This window comes from Myotis yumanensis, unplaced genomic scaffold, assembly GCF_028538775.1.
Source record: "Myotis yumanensis isolate MYYU_CA2020_CCGP unplaced genomic scaffold, mMyoYum1.0.hap1 SCAF_9, whole genome shotgun sequence".
Lineage (NCBI taxonomy): Eukaryota > Metazoa > Chordata > Mammalia > Chiroptera > Vespertilionidae > Myotis > Myotis yumanensis.
In genome coordinates, this window is record NW_027223760.1 from 68,746,552 (window position 1) to 68,762,338 (window position 15,787).

Below are 15,787 nucleotides of genomic sequence, written 5' to 3' on the forward strand. Positions count from 1 at the left end.
TGGTCAAATCATTAGAGCCTTATTCAGAGGCATCTATCATTGACAAATTATTAAAAGTGAAAAAAAGTGTTGAGAGGTATTTAAATGTTTTAAAAATTTTTTCAAGTCAACTTTTAAAAAAAGTCTTTAATTCCAAAAATCCTTTTGTTTTAGTAGCAATTCCAGCTTTCTCAAATTGTATCTAGAAAATATTATTTATTCCTATGTTATAAGGGAACTGTTCACAGGCTAGTTATACTGAGTTAAATTTTAAAAAGATGGGAGTATACAATTTATATGTACATATTTAAATGCATAACTATCCAGTTTTTAAATACTATCTATGTATATAATTGTGTGTTCATAGCTCTATCTATTTGCCTTCTATATAATGGTACAACTGTATGTGCTTAAATTCCATAAAGTTATTACGTGGCCTGGACTTCTGAGCACAATTAGGTTACATCTCATTGACAATATAAAGATATGTGTTTCAAATTGTGATTGGTTATAAATGAAAATGACCTGATCTATTATATCTCTGAGTTACAATTTACTTGTGCCGCAGATGTAAAACCTTAGTATATACTAATTAAAATAAATTTAATGATTTTACAGTTCGGTGACATATTGAACTTCTCAGTTGTCTTGTTCCTTTGAGTTGCTCTTTTCATTATAAAAGCCTATTAAAGTCAAATTTTAAAATCCTGGGAGAGATGTAGGCATAACATATTGCATAATTATAATATTCCAGTGTTATCAGTTTTTCACACATTTGCACTTGTCTGTCTTCTCAGGATGGTAGATGCCTAAAATATGATGCCAGTGTCTGTGAATCACATGCCATTGAGAAACGAGTTTCAGAACACAGTCTTATAGCTCAGAATGATATATAACTGGTCAATTGCTATTTGTTTTCATTTTCTACAAAATAAATAATTCCTAGATTTTATTTATTGTATTATTGGAATGTTTTACAATAGAAACTAGCATCTAGTTCATGACAATGCTATTGTTCCAAATATATATTTTAAGTTTTCTTGCCAAGAGAAGTTCTTTTAGGTAATACTGTTACTTCTGTTTTATTTTTATTTTCTTTAAATAACATAGATTTAAACTGCTTGCTCAAAATGTTGGATATGAATAAATTGATGTTGAGCCTGCTAGTTAAGACAGGCTTCTTTATAAGTATCAGAGTTCAGTTCAGATCAAGCAAAGTTAGTAGAATATTTTCCTGAATGATGGAATGTGTGTAAAATGTATATTAAAATTTTGTAGAGACTCAATATGATATCTTTCTCCAGCAAAGATTTATCCATCCTTATTCTGCTAGGGCAACGGCATCCTTATTCTGCTAGGGCAATGGCGTGGAAGGCTAAGCATATCTCAATTCAATATGGAACTGAGCCGACATGAGATTGGGTTGAGTTCTGTTAGGACTCAATCTATCTCTGATTTGCCCCTGTTCTTGGAGTATTTGCCCACAGGGTTTAAGTAAAGGTCTGTTGCAGGTTGGCAGACATTTTCTGTAATGAGTCAGATAGTAAATACATTAAGCTTACAGGTCATCCAGTCACTTTGCAACTATTCACTGTTGTGCAAAAGGGGCCAAAGTCAAGGTCAATTTATAAATAAAGGTCCTGGATGTATTCTGATAAAACTTTGTGTATGGACACAAAAATTTGAGTTTCATGTACTTTCACATCACAAAAATTTTTTTCCAACCATTTAAAAATATTCTATTATTAGCTTGTGGAACACATAAAAAATAACGGCAGGCTGGATTTGGTCATGTTTCTACTTTCAATTCTTTTACGATAATTTTTCATTTACCTGTTGATTTCTTCTTTGACCCATTGGTTTTTCAGGTTTGTGTTACTTCCCACATATTTGTGAATTTTCTAGTTTTCCTCCGCTTATTGATTTCTAGTTTTATTCATTGTAGTCAGAAAAGATATGGGACATTATTTCAGTATTTTTACATTATTTAAGACTTATTTTTGTGAGTTAACATACCATCTACCCAGGAGAATGGTCCATGTGCACTTGAGAAGAATGCATATTCTTCTGCAAAGGATTGAATGTACTGTAGGTATCTAAGTTCATTTGTTCTAAAGTATAGCTCAAGTCCAATATTTTCTTATTGATATTCTGTCTGGATGACCTATTGTTGAATGTAAGGTATTGAAATCCCCTTCTATTGTTGTATTATTGTCTTTTTCTTCCTTCATATCAATGAGTATTTGCTTAATATATTTATGTTCTTTGATGTTGGGTGCATATATATTGACGATTGTCACATTCTCTTGATTAATCTACCCCTTTGACATTATGTAATGACCTTCTTTGTCATGTGTTAAAGTTTTTGACTTCAAGTCTAATTTGTTTAAATGTAACTACCTCTTCTCTTCTTTTGGACTTTTTGAAATGGACATTTAAAATAAAATCTTTTCTTTTTGTGGACAGTGTCCATGTTTAGGTTTGGTATGTAGATTCTGGCCTATTTTGTAGGCTGTTTCCAAATGCAATACAGTTTTCAGACCCCTTCCAGTGCTATTTTGGTCAGTTTATTTCTTCTTACTTGGAAATTCCTGATAAATCCCTGCTGGTGCCACCTGCAAAGTGTGAAGAGTTCTTTTCTTAGTCCCACCACTAGTAGGAATGTGGACTCTGGATTTATGGGATAGAAAAAAATTTCCCTTGCCTATGTTCTCTGCTCACCTGATGCTGGCAGGTGTAGGGCAGGAGATGGATCACCTGCTTGGGATCCATTGATGCCACCACCCCAGGTTTATCAGGCCACCACTCCTGATGGAAGATTTGTTGACGTTTCTGAGTTCTACTGATGTCACCACTGTAGGTGAAAGGGCCCCACCACTATGGCTAGGTATGGGTGGGGGGATAAGATAGCCCCATGTCCTTGCTAGGCTCCCTTTGTCCTGGTCCTGTGCCCAGAAAGAGTAGGCTTTCTCATTTGCTTGCTTGCTTCTTTGTTTGTATATGCCCTTTGGTGTTTCAAGCAGAAGGCCTCTCAGGAACCCAGTCTGAGATATCCTATATAATAAGTAGGTAATATGCAAATTGACAGTCATGCCTTCACACAAGATGGCCACCCCAATGTGGGCACAAGATGGCTGGCAGGGGAGGGCAGTTGTGGGCAATCAGGCCAGCAGGGAGGGAAGTTGGGGGAGACCAGGTCTGCAGTGGAGGGAGGGCAGTTAGGGACAACCAGGCAAGCAAGGGAGGGCAGTTGGGGGGGACCAGGCTTGTAGGGAAGGGAGGGCAGTTGGGGGTGACTGGGCCTGCAGGGGAGGGCAGTTGGGGGCGACCATGCTGGTAGGGGAGCAGTTAGGTGTTGATCAAGCTGGCAGGGAGTGGTTAAGGGGTGATCAGGCTGGCAGGCAGAAGTGGTTAGGAGCATTCAGGTAGGCAGGCAGGCAAGTGGTTGGGAACCAGCAGTCCCGGATTGTGAGAGGGATGTCCAACTGCCGGTTTGGGCCAAGGATCAGGGCCTAAACCGGGAGTCGGACATCCCCCAAGGGGTCCCAGATTTGGGATGGTCAGGCTGGGGTGAGGGACAACCCCCCCCCCCCCCCATGAATTTTGTGCACTAGGCCTCTAGTATAAGAAATAAAAAGAAAACTCTTGGAACTCATATGATATCATTCTTCAAATAATGAGGTCCGTAGCCAATCTACTTTCTCCTTTCGATCTTTCCAGTCTTTTTGGTTGTGTATTGAATTATCCAGGGTATTTAAATGGGAGAAACACGGAAAGGTAAATTTACACCATCTTTTCTAGGACCACATGTCTAAACATGACTTCTGATACTAAATGATATTACTTTGAAGCTAAAGAGTATTTTCCCCTTCACTTTCTCTGTTAAATCTACCAACACACTGTGAAGTAGGTAGAAATTTTTCACTACAATTTTTCAGATAATGATGCTATAATCTAAAACTTTAAGGGCCTTGTTTAACAAGTGTAAGTAGAAAAGAAGGCTTGAATCCAGGCAACTTGGGTTTAAGATGGATCTCAATGTTATGACATTATGCAATCTGACAAGATGCTTTAGCTGGAGACATTAAGCCTTAAAAATATGTTTTTAAAATGATGAAAAATATTTTTATTTTAAAATTTTGTATTTAAAATAAGTAAAATGGAACTTTTAAAATATATTCTTAATATTTTTCCTAGGCCATCCTACCTATAAATAGAACAATCAGTATAATTTTATGATCAAAACAACTTAAATGGCATGATTTATGTTTTTAAATTAACAGAATGAATTTAGCTCTGAAATATATTTTTTAAATGTGTATTGATTTAAATTCTGTGTTCCTCACTTAAAAAAAAATAAACAAGCCTCTGTTCTTTTATATGCCTTCACAATTTCTAAACGTGTTCACTACAGTTCACATAATGTTGGCACAATTTCCCTAAGAGCTAACTGTAGGTCTCTGACAATCATAGTGTGAGGCCCAGTATTATGTATCCCTCAGTGGTTAGACCTGTTCACCAATGCGGAAAGCAAAACAGTTATGTGAGGCATTGATCTAAATATTACAGACAAGTTCTTTAGAAGTGGGAGAAACATGTCCATATCATCAACCCTAAGCCAAGTAATTTAAAATTAACTATGGTTGCCAAAACCGGTTTGGCTCAGTGGATAGAGCGTCAGCCTGCAGACTGAAAGGTCCCAGGTTCAATTCCGGTCAAGGGCATGTACCTGGGTTGCGGGCACTTCCCCAGTAGGAGATGTGCAGGAGGCAGCTGATCGGTGTTTCTCACTCATCAATGTTTCTAACTCTCTATCTCTTTCCCTTCCTCTCTGTAAAAAAATCAATAAAATATATTTAAAAAAATTAACTATGGCTTGTACTTTAACAAAAATAAAGTAAAAATACCTGTTGCCAAGGTGAGATGATTTGACATCCCTCTTGGCACATGAAATTTTAGGGTTTCCTAAATATTATGCATCACAAAACAGTACTTTCCAAAGCTGATGATTATTTGAAAATCAAATTTTGTATGACATAATGTGTGATCATGGCCTAACCACCAAGCATCTCAAAGTGTCTGATATATATACATATATTCAGTGAGGCCATTCACACTTATAGTTAATGGCCTATCAATGTTACTATTAAAAATCCATATCTCAAGGAATTATATTCACAAGAGCTCAAGATTTTAATGTGTTTTTTGTGGAACCACCAGACGAAAAGAGGCAAACATTTGTTGTGTTGATACTAAAATTATGTAAAGAACAGAAATAGATTTAAAACAACTACTTTGAATCAGCAAACCAAAATCAATGTGAAAATTTATTGGTTGTTTGTTCTTAAACTTCTTATTGGTAATGATAAGTCATGGATATTATATTAGTATCAGTTTTTGACTTTTAAGACAAAATCTTGACATTTCATATTGGATTCCCAATATTTGTTTTCATTTAATAAAAGGTCTTATCTCTTCATTTCCATGTTATCTTTCCAATATTAAGAAGCTACCAAAAAGTGGCCTTTCCCCTCTTATTCTAGTGCAGTGGTTCTCAACCTTCTGGCCCTTTAAATACAGTTCCTCATGTTGTAACCCAACCATAAAATTATTTTCGTTGCTACTTCATAATTGTAATGTTGCTACTGTTATGAATCATAATTTAAATATCTGATATGCAGGATGGTCTTAGGCGACCCCTGTGAAAGGGTCATTCGACCGCCAAAGGGGTCGTGACCCACAGGCTGAGAACCGCTGTTCTAGTGTGTAATTCTTATACATCCTAAGTCACTTCACTCCTTTTAAGATAGATTATCTATCTGAAAACAAAGCAAGTTGATTCACTTGCTCATATGACAAATATTTATTGGATAGCCTTTCTGCTAGTAGAATTGAGCTATGACCCTTGAAAAATGCAAATAAATGCAACACCTAAACCCATTCTTCAAAGAGCTGTATAGTTGAGAAGACAATGTATTAACCTCTCCAGTATGAGGAAAGTTTAAAATAGTGTGAGGAACATCTATCACACAAGTAGAAAATAAAAGACAGCTGGTAGTGAACAGGAATGTTCAGGGAAGGCTAGATGAAAGATGTGGAATGTGAACAGGATTTCAAAGATGATTTGGGTTTACAGTCATTCTTAATGTTCAGCTTCAGCTGAATTGCTTCATTTGGCGACTTTCTCTTTTCTCTCTACTCCTTCTTCTTGGTTGTCGCTCTCATTCCTAGGGTTTGACCTACCATGTATATGCTGATGATTCTCAATTTTTCCTTTCAACTTTGATTGCCTTTCTGCCTTTGGTAACAAGCACAAATACTGCTAGTATATCCACTTCGATGACTCTATTAGGTTTCATTTTATTCTGTTTTTATTGCTCAGTTAATTTTAGATAGCTCCATCCCCTACTCCTACTCCAACCAGGTCTATATTTGTTATATTATCTTTCTTTTCAAGTCCTTTTTAAAAAAATACTTATGAGACCTATCCTTTTCATACAAAACTGTTATTCATGCATGTGTACATGTGCTCTTTCATCTTTAGTCTGTATTTTTCTCTGAAATTCTTAATGCAAGAAAATATTTCTTAAACTTTATTAAATCCATTTTTTTAAAGATGTCTCTTTCCAAGTGGATGTGCCCTTTCACTGGGCACAATAATGGACTATCCAGCTACTCTTTCAATCCTTGCTTTCATATTCAACATAATTCCAGGGTTTGTATTATTGTATTCAATATTCTGCATGATTCTCTGTCACTACATTTGATTTCTTTTTCTTGGGAACACTGCCAGCTGTTGTTACTGTTTTCTCTATTCCACTCTGATTGCTAATGCTTTATTTGGGGAACAAAAGACTCAGATATAAGCATTCTCGGAGATTCCTTTAGACTAAAGTTAGAAAAGGTCCAAGTACCAAGTTGGTATGTCGAAGAAACATAGATTTGATCTCCAAATGATGAGACCTCCTGACAAAATTAAGAACCAAGAAAGGAAAAGATGAGCATATAACTTAAAGTAACATGATCATCTTGGACTTCATAGTATTGTTCATTCAAAAAAAAAATCAGCACCCAGCATTTTAAACAAAAATACCAGGTATTCTCCCTTGAGTTTAGTACCATATGTCTGTGTAAACACTTTTTAAGTTTCATAAATCAGTATTTTCTGAAAAAGAAAATTTAAAAAGAGCTCTTAAATTTGTCTCTCCCCCTTCATTGGAAAAACTACCATTAACTTCTATTGATGGAAGATTATATGTCTTCATTAGCATCTGTATGGGTGAATGTTCCCCTAGTTTTATTTGTCCACTTGCCAATCAGATTCCACTGACAAAATTAATTGCTTTGTACAAGAATCTGGCATCCATGGAAATGGAAGCTTAGTTGAGGCTTATTTAAAATTTATACACCTCGCTCTAAATTTTGAATCTGTGTTCCCTCTTGCTTTGTCTAATAATAGGGCCTGGCAATTTTCAATCACTGTTCATATTTAATTTAATTAGAATCCTAGTGCTTGGAGCTATATCATATTAGCTCGTTTTCTAGCGTTCTTTTAAAATTACCTTTTCCAACAGTCTGAAACTCTGCTTTGTGAGGTTTCTTGAGAGCATAACGGAATGATTATTCCATTTCTTAACCTGACGTACTATCATATGGAATTTTAAAAGATCACCTTCACACAACTCATAATTCACCACTCACCAGATGCCTGAAGCCATAAAAGCAATGATGCCTTTACCAAATGTGTTGGGAGAAAGCCTAATTTGAAGGTAAATAAATAGGTACATGTGATAGTCTATTTTTTGCTCACGTAGAATAGCATTCCTATTGGTTTATTCTCAGAGTAATGTCAGTATCTGAGATTATCTTTGTAAACTGGAAAGCACGAAAGCATGTAAGCGGATGTTGCTGTCATGGTGAAATAGGGTATGGAAACCGACGCATGCTTAGACACTGTTCCTGGTGATGGAAGGGGCTGAGATGGTGATAAAAAACCAAAGCATTGAGTTTGAAGAGGTTTTAGCTGTTTCATGACTACTTTACTTTTTTACAGGCATCTGATCAAAAACTCATTTAACAACTGTCCTTATTCCTTTTCTTCTTTCCTTCCCCTTTTGGACTCTCTCATTTACTGGATCCTGACTTAGAGTTTTCTATTAGTGAGTTTATTTGGAGTTAGGAAAATAGAAGAGGCACTGTGTTTAGATTCCCAAAAGGAAATCATTACATCCATGTATTATTACATAAGAAATTAATAAAGCCTGCTCAGCATGGCTCCATGGTTGAGCATCAACCCATGAACCAGGAGGTCACAGTTCAATTCCATGTCAGGGCACATGCCCGGGTTGCGGGCTCAATCCCTAGTGGTGGGCAGGGTACATGCAAGAGGAAACTGGTCAATGACTATCTCTCATCACTGATGTTTCTATCTCTCTTTCCCTTTCTCTTCTTTCTGAAATCAATCCAAACATATTTTTTTTAAAGAAAGAAAATGTCATAAGTGTATGGATATGTGTCTCTGTGTGTTCTATATCAATGGTCACAGTGAAATAGTATCACATAAGTAATGCATCTGGGTTAATTACAGGACACTTTTTTTATAAGATGGATTTTTGTGCTAAGTTTTAAAAAAGAAGTGAAGAGGTATGTCAGGACAGAGAGGAAAAACAAAACAAACATGTTATACATGTAGTTTGACTTGAGGAAGATTATGGGCAGAAGAAAACAAGTAGGTTTCCCTTACAAAAGCTGAGATTAAAGCAAACATAGTCATTTGTAAGTATAAAAGTAGGTGAGCATAGTGAGATAAAATGCAAAATTGTTATAAAGTTGTAGGTGATCAGAAGCAAGTATGACATAAAAAAGTCAATAGATAGGTTTCATTGCCCTACATAGAGTTACTTGAGGAATAGCCAAGGGGACCAGATGGTAACGATCCAGAGGCACTTACATGAGTTCTTACTACATATTCTGTGATTTCATACTTCAGCTGCTTTTATGGGCATTTGTTGTTCACAAAACATATTTATTTTCTGAGCTATTTTTACAGATATCAACTTTTATCCTAATAAGCACTCCATGAAAGAGTAAAAAATAATATTCACACAAAGACCAAGGTCTCGAAAGGTACAGTGATTTGACCAAATGAGTTGCTGGAAGGTTGTAATTAGCCTCCTTTCCTTGTGATTCCTCAGTTAGTGACCTTTCCTCATAACGCACCGCCATTACACAGGCGGCAGAGCCCAGGGGTAAACATCCCTCACGAGTGTCTGGGATCTATGTTGCCCACTGCTTCCTCTCCTGGAAGACGCTAAGCATCACTGCCATTGTGGCGATCACAAGCAGCAGCTGAGAACAAGAACAGCATATGTTTAGGATGATGCTATTTAGCATTGTTGTACAACATGGGAATTCATTCTTAGAAAAATGATTGAACACTCTCCCAACATTCCTTTGGGTTTATAACATCCCATTAAGTGGAATGGTATTGTGGTTACCATTTGCTAGCATCATTCAGCGCACATGGTACCTGCATTCTTAGAAATTCAGTATTCCCTAAAGAATGGTAAAAGCTGTCTTAAACTTATTAAATGCTTACCTTGTTTTAAAGGCAATATTTAGTCCTCCCCCCCGCAAAAAAAGGTTTTCTTCCTGTTAAAAATGGTGTTTCTTTTTTTTTATTATTTTTTTTTATTTTTCGCTTAAAGTATTACAAAGGGTATTACATAAGTGTCCTTTTTCCCCCCCGCCCTTGACAAACCCCTACCCTCCCTTACCCCCCAGTGTCTTATGTCCATTAGTTATGCTTATATGCATGCATACAAGTCCTTCGGTTGATCTCTTACTCCCCTCCCTCCTGCCCCCCAACTCTCTCTGGCCTTCCCACTGCAGTTTGACAATCAGTTTGAGGCAGCTCTGCCTCTGTATCTATTATTGTTCAAAAGTTTGTAATGGTCTTTATTATCCATGAATGAGTGAGATCATGTGGTATTTTTCCTTCATTGACTGGCTTGTTTCACTTAGCATAATGCTCTCCAGTTCCATCCATGATGTTGCAAATGGTAGGAGTTCCTTCTTTTTAACAGCAGCATAGTATTCCATCGTGTAGATGTACCACAGTTTTCTAATCCATTCATCTACTGATGGGCACTTAGGCTGTTTCCAGATCTTAGCTATGGTGAATTGTGCTGCTATGAACATCTGGGTGCATATATCCTTTCTGATTGGTGTTTCTGGTTTCTTGGGATATATTCCTAGAAGTGGGATCACAGGGTCAAATGGGAGTTCCATTTCCAATTTTTTGAGGAACCTCCATACTGCCTTCCATAGTGGCTGCACCAGTCTGCATTCCCACCAGCAGTGCACAAGTGTTCCTTTTTCTCCACATCCTCTCCAGCACTTGTCGTTTGTTGATTTGTTGATGATGGCCATTCTGACAGGTGTGAGATGGTACCTCATTGTTGTTTTGATTTGCATCTCTCGGATGATTAGTGACTTTGAGCATGTTTTCATATGTCTCTTGGCTTTCTGAATGTCCTCTTTTGAAAGGTGTCTATTTAGATCCTTTGCCCATTTTTTGATTGGATTGTTTATCTTCTTTTTGTTAAGTTGTATGAGTTCCCTATAAATTTTGGAGATTAAGCCCTTATCAGATATGACGTTGGCAAATATGTTTTCCCACGAGGTGGGTTTTCTTGTTGTTTTGTTGATGGTTTCTTTTGCTGTGCAGAAGCTTTTTATTTTGATGTAGTCCCATTTGTTCATTTTCTCTTTAGTTTCAACTGCCCTAGGAGCTGTATCAGTGAAGAAATTGTTTTGGCATATGTCTGAGATTTTGTTGCCTTTGTATTCTTCTAGAATTTTTATGGTTTCCTGTCGTACATTTAAGTCCTTTATCCATTTTGAGTTTATTCTTGTGTATGGTGTAAGTTGGTGGTCTACTTTCATTTTCTTGCATATGTCTGTCCAATTTTCCCAACACCATTTATTGAAGAGACTATCTTGGCTCCATTGTATGTTCATGCCTCCTTTGTCAAAAATTAATTGAGCATATTGGTTCGGGCTAATTTCTGGACTCTCTATTCTATTCCACTGATCTATATGTCTGTTCTTGTGCCAGTACCAGGCAGTTTTGAGAACAGTGGCTTTGTAATACAGCTTGATATCTGGCATTGAGATCCCACCTACTTTGTTCTTCCTCAGGATCGTTGCAGCTATTCGGGGTCTTTTTTTATTCCAGATGAATTTTTGGAGAGTTCGTTCTAGATCTTTGAAGAAGGCCATTGGTATTTTAATGGGAAGTGCGTTGAATGTATAGATTGCTTTGGGTAGTATGGACATTTTAATGGTGTTGATTCTACCAATCCAAGAACATGGTATGTTCTTCCATCTGTTTATGTCTTCCTCTATCTCTTTTTTCAACGTCCTGTAGTTTTCTGAGTAGAGGTCTTTAACCTCTTTAGTTAAGTTTATTCCTAGGTATCTTAATTTTTTTGGTGCGATGGTAAATGGGATTGTTTTTCTGATCTCCCTTTCTGAAAGTTCACTATTGGTGTATAGAAATGCCTCAGATTTCTTGGGGTTAATTTTGTATCCTGCTACATTGCCAAATTCATGTATTAAGTCTAGTAGCTTTTTGATGGAGTCTCTAGGGTTTTGTATGTATAATATCATGTCATCTGCAAATAAGGACAGTTTTACATCTTCTTTTCCAATTTGGATGCCTTTTATTTCTTCTTCTTGCCTAATTGCAATGGCTAATACTTCCAGTACTATGTTGAATAGGAGTGGTGAGAGTGGGCATCCCTGTCTTGTTCCTGTTCTTAGGGGAAATGGTGTTAGTTTTTGTCCATTGAGTATGATGTTGGCTGTGGGCCTGTCATATATGGCTTTTATTATGTTGAGGTATGATCCTTCTATTCCCACCTTTCTGAGAGTTTTTATCAAAAATGGGTGTTGGATTTTGTCGAATGCTTTTTCTGCATCAATTGATATGACCATGTGGTTTTTTTCTTTCAATTTGTTTATGTGATGTATCACATTTATTGATTTACGGATGTTGTACCATCCTTGCATCTCTGGGATAAATCCTACTTGGTCATGGTGTATGATCCTTCTGATGTACTGCTGGATCCGATTTGCTAAGATTTTGTTGAGGATTTTGGCATCTATGTTCATGAGGGATATTGGCCTGTAATTCTCTTTCATTGTGATGTCTTTACCTGGTTTTGGTATTAGGGTGATGCTGGCTTCATAGAATGAGCTTGGAAGCGTTCCTTCCTCTTGAATTTTTTGTAGTAGTCTGAGGAGGGTAGGTTTTAGTTCTTCCTTGAATGTTTGGTAGAACTCCCCTGTGAAGCCGTCTGGCCCTGGGCTTTTGTTTGCTGGAAGCTTTCTGATGACTGCTTCAATTTCTTCCATAGTTATTGGCCTATTGAGGTTTTTAGATTCTTCCTGATTGAGTTTTGGAATGTTGTATTTTTCTAGGAATTTGTCCATTTCCTCCAGGTTGTCTAGTTTGTTGGAGTAGAGTTGCCCGTAGTATTGTTTAACAATCATTTGTATTTCTGTGGGGTCTGTTGTTATTTCGCCTCTATCATTTCTGATTTGGTTTATTTGGGACCTCTCTCTTTGCTTCTTGGTGAGCCTGGCTAGGGGTTTGTCAATCTTGTTTATCCTTTCAAAGAACCAGCTCTTGGTTTCATTGATTTTCTGTATTGTTTTTTTGGTCTCTATTTCATTGATTTCTGCTCTAATCTTTATTATCTCCTTCCTTCTGCTCACTCTGGGGTTTTCTTGTTGCTCTCTTTCTAATTCTTTGAGTTGTAGAGTTAGATGATTGACTACCAAAAATGGTGTTTCTTGACACTCCTTTACTGACACAAGGCAGACAGATTTAGTAAATACTGTATTATCGGCTTCTTATTGGATCTATAGCCCTTATTGTCTATATGTGTCTTGTCTTGAAAGTTGATGTTGTGTATTCAAAGGATGCTTTAGCCAAAACCGGTTTGGCTCAGTGGATAGAGCGTCGGCCTGCGGACTGAAAGGTCCCAGGTTCGATTCCGGTCAAGGGCATATACCTGGGTTGTGGGCACATCCCCAGTGGGGGATGTGCAGGAGGCGGCTGATCGATGTTTCTCTCTCATTGATGTTTCTGACTATCTCTCTCCCTTCCTCTCTGTAAAAAATCAATAAAATATAAAAAATAAAAAAATAAAAAAAAACAAAGGATGCTTTAATGCTGTGTGTGGTATATGTCCTTAAATTCATAGATAAATCTAGCAAAGAATTAACTATAAATTTTTTTGCTAAGTATGAGGTAGCAGTTTTAAGTTATTATAAATTGAAGAACTAAATTTTTTCATGAAAGCAAAATCATTAGAGAAGCAAAAATGGTGATGCAATGTTTAAAAGAATAAAGAGATGATCATTTTCAAGCCTAGTTATTGTAGTAATTTAATACTGCTCAGACAGCTCTGAGCCATGTGACTACCAAGAGAAAACCTAGGATAGTCAATAAGAATGTGGAATATCTCTGGAGCCACACTACTTGGGTTCAGACCCTTATTCTGTTATTTACTGGCTCTGTGAACTTGAGCAATTTTTTGAACCTCTGGGTACCTTGGTTTTAGCATCCATAAATAAGATTAAAAATTAACATTCTTCATAGGTTACTGTGAATATTGAATGAATTATTATATTTAAAGTGCTTTGAACAGTTCCTGACATATAACGAATACTACATAAGTAATTCCTCTTTTTACTAGTAGAATAATTTTATTTCTAACCATCTTTTCTCACTTCAATATAGAGAAAATACTGTGAAATTTCCTGAAAATATATTTAATCATAAATGAAACTCAGAGTTGATTTCAATACATTCCTGTTATCTATTTCATAGTTTCTTTTATGTTATTATTTTTAATATAATAACTACCAAGTATTAATTAGTGTGTGTTAAGTGTTACATATGTTATCTCATTTATTCCCCATAACAGCCCAGTGTGCACATGACACCATTACCCCCATTTTCAAGAGAAGGAAACTTGTGATCAGTTCATTCTTCCAGGGGACTTAGGAAAGAAAAGTTAGACAATAAAATCTAGGCAAATGTAGTTTCATTTATGTCAGTGTTTTTAAGTTCCACTCCGCTTTAATTATTTTGAATGTAGCACTGAAATTGCACAATGTATTTTCTTTTACAAAAGAGCAACAGATGGTATCATCCTAAATATGGTCTTCCTGATGAAATCAAGTTGATACACATAATTCACCTTTTAAAAAATAATTTACTTCTGATGCAATATAAGAAGTACTCTGGTTTACTTTAGACATGGGATGATTAAAAAGCAATACAAATTTTCAGTTCTTAGATGAGTACAACATGAGTTGCCTTATGAAACAATTTGGGTCAGCAACTAAAATTTACCGCTGCCACAAAACACAAAGAATCTGAATTTTCACAAAGAATTATTTCATGATGCTAGAACTTTATTAATAAACACTTGATTGTTTAATTTTGCTGAGAATTGTTTCATTTTCCCTTTGATATTGAACTTTTTATGTTTTAAGGCTTTCCTCAAAGATACATTAACATGTGTCTTTTGCTGATTTCATGTATCGTGAGCTTGAGAGTAAAGCTAACTTTATTTTTTTTTTATTGTCTAAAGTTTTACATATGTCTCTTTTTTCCCCATTTGACCCCTCCCCCATCCCTTCCCAGCCCGGGCAAGCCCCCACCCCAGTGTCTGTGTCCATTGGTTATGCTAATATGCATGCATATAAGTCCTTTGGTTGCTCTCTAACTCTCCCCTCCCCTACCATTTGTCTCTAGATCGATCTATTCTTGTTCATCAAATTATGTTGATCATTATATCCCACATATGAATGAGATCATGTGATATTTATCTTTCTCCGACTGGCTCATTTCGCTTAACATAATGCTTTCCATGTCCATCCATGCTGTTGCAAATGATAAAAGTTCCTTCTTTTTAATAGTGGCGTAGTATTCCATTGTGTAGATGTACCACAGTTTTTTAATCCACTCATCTGCTGATGGGCACTTAGGCTGTTTCCAAATCTTAGCTATGGTAAATTGTGCTGCTATGAACATAGGGGTGCATATATCCTTTCTGATTGGTGTTTCTGTTTTCTTGGGATATAGTCCTAGAAGTGGGATCACAGGGTCAAATGGGAGTTCCATTTTTAACTTTTTCAGGAAATCCATACTGTTCTCCACAGTGGCTGCACCAGTCTGCATTCCCACCAGCAGTGCAGGAGGGTTCCTTTTTCTCCGCATCCTTGCCAGCACTTGTTGTTTGTTGATTTGTTGATGATAACTATTCTGACAGGTGTGAGATGGTACCTCATTGTTGTTTTGATTTGCATCTCTCGTATAATTAGTGACTTTGAGCATGTTTTCATATGTCTCTCGGCCTTCTGTATGTCCTCTTTCGAAAAGTGTCTATTTAGATCCTTTGACCATTTTTTTATTGGATTATTTATCTTCCTTTTGTTAAGTTGTATGAGTTCTCTATAAATTTTGGAGGTTAAACCCTTATCAGAAATATCATTGGCAAATATGTTCTCCCATGCAGTGGGATTTCTTGTTGTTCTGTTGATGGCTTCTTTTGCTGTACAGAAACTTTTTATTTTGATGAAGTTCCATTTGTTTATTTTCTCCTTAGTCTCCATTGCCCTAGGGGCTGTGTCTGTAAAGATATTGCTACGACATATGTCTGCTATTTTGCTGCCTATGGAGTTTTGTAAGATTTTTATGGTTTCCCGCTTTATATCCAAGTCCTTT

The 15,787-nt window shown here is 36.5% G+C and overlaps 1 protein-coding gene across 7 annotated transcripts in view; it reads left to right on the forward strand.

Moving 5' to 3' along the window:
* The window catches only part of MAGI2 (membrane associated guanylate kinase, WW and PDZ domain containing 2), a 1,130,082-nt gene that overhangs the window by 744,013 nt on the left and 370,282 nt on the right, over positions 1-15,787 (forward strand). The window lies entirely within an intron of this gene.